The sequence below is a fragment of the Dreissena polymorpha genome, chromosome 5 (assembly GCF_020536995.1).
Source record: "Dreissena polymorpha isolate Duluth1 chromosome 5, UMN_Dpol_1.0, whole genome shotgun sequence".
NCBI lineage: Eukaryota > Metazoa > Mollusca > Bivalvia > Myida > Dreissenidae > Dreissena > Dreissena polymorpha.
Window position 1 is genome coordinate 88,461,202 of NC_068359.1, and position 2,138 is coordinate 88,463,339.

The window sequence follows — 2,138 nt, forward strand, 5'->3', positions numbered from 1 at the left end:
TTCAACTACGCTTGAACCGTCATTTGAGAATTAGGTAAATTCGCCATTATTATCGGATTCGAACCGGCCATTTAGAATATGGATATAAAAAATGCAACATAGATTTGCTAAAAAGCGGCCAAAGCTTTTCCAATTTTATCCTTTATTTTGCGTAGGCATTTCGTATGTACTACCGTGATAGTCGATTTCACCGTAGATATATTCTAAATTATCACATGGTATAAAATCGAGATAATCTTTCGTTCTGCTATTGAAATCACAAAACAAAAACAGAGACGTGTCGGGATAATCAAATCTATTTTTTCTAGGTTATAATAATAAATATTGTTATAAATTGTCGATACTTCAGGAGATACATAGGTAAAGTACATAATAACATCGTTAATGTCAACACAATAACAACGCAATCAACAAAATCATTATATACGTTTTTTACAGTATTAAGTGATTCTAACTTATTATGTATAAAATCACTAATGCCACCACTATTCCGTAAGGTCTTTATTTAAAGTTTCCTGGCATAATGTTGCCCCATGATTCAAACAAGTTGATTATGTCAAACGTTTGTAAATAAGATCTTAATTCGTTATTTCCTTGATGTTTATTGAAACCGATAATGTTCCACGCGAATGTACTGCAGTGTTCACAAGTGTTAATGTGTTGGCATTGGTCGGATACCTTTGCGATGATTGATTGGCTCGGAGTGTCGTCATCCTCGGAGATGTCCGACCGATAAGCGGGAATACTTTGGTAATCATCGGTGACCAAAAGAGAAAGGTTGCCATCGGTAACGGGTGGTTTCACATGGTATTTCGCCTTGGTTGTCGGCGAATCGTCGTTCGTCACTTTATGGTGTTGTATATTCATATCGTTCCTTATTGTCGAAAGCAATTCTAGAATTGGAGACTAATGACTGACCTGTTTTCGTCCCTCGTGGTCGGGTTCAATTCGTGTGTCGATTAGTGGGAATTTGTATGAGAGACGACCGGAGTCGCATACGTTGATATACGTCTCTATTTTCGGTCAAACGCTGTTCGATGGGTGTTCTGACTGAGCGTGAATTGCGGGACTCGCTCCAGATGGCGCCTGTGCTCGAGTCAAGGGACTCAGTAGTCAAATTATATTTATAGCGTCGAATTAAGAAGTGTATATAAAACACATTACTTTGAATCTTTGCTTTCCTCTGCTTTCCTGTCTTGCATACAAAATGCAATTTATCTTCCTATGCAACTATTTAATAGTTTAAGCAAATATTGTCATACTACAGTGCATTTGTTTACTCATTATAAAACATTCTACACATTTATGGCGTCTGTCTTATTCTGTCTTTTTTCATTTCATATTGCAAACAGAAGGACGTGGAACACATGGAGACAGGAGATCGTTAAAAACGTGAATCTTGTAAATCACGATTACATTGAGCCGTTTTAATACACGCTTGCGAGGCCCGTTTTGAGAGCTTTACATTTCCAGAATGAACACATATTATTTATTAATCTTATGTCGGATGTAAACTGAAGTTGAGAATGTAAAATTGTTTGCAGAAATCACTGGCCGGTTGAGACAGTCATTTACATCACATATATCGTGGGAAACTGCTCTGTTTTCTCGCTGACAGTATGCATATAGATATAAATATAATTGCCTTATGCGTTGGTCGTTGGCGAATACTCGTGTTCGATCTGATTAAGCGGCGTTACGATGTAATGCTTCTTTAAAATCGGCATTTTACATGTATTTGGATTGCAAAACAGCCGTTTACTTGCCTTCACCCTAGCCACGAGTTCCATCTCAAAACGATGTTAACAACCATCTTTTACTTACATGTAGTTATAAATGTGTATATAACACGTAAGAGACATCAACCTTCATTCTAAAAATATTTCTGTTCTAGTCAACGTCACTGATATTTGCCACGCCTCTCTTGTATTGATCTTGAAAGCAGATAAAAACTATCAGCGGGTTGATTTTAAAAGCTTAAAGTGTTGCTTCAAATTAAAATGAGCCGTGCTCTGTGAAAATGGGGTTTAATGCATGTGCGTGAAGGGTTGTCCCAGATTAGCATGTGCAGTCCGCACAGGCTAATTAGGGACGACACTTTCCGCTTTGATATTTTTCGTTTCAAGAAAGTCTATTAT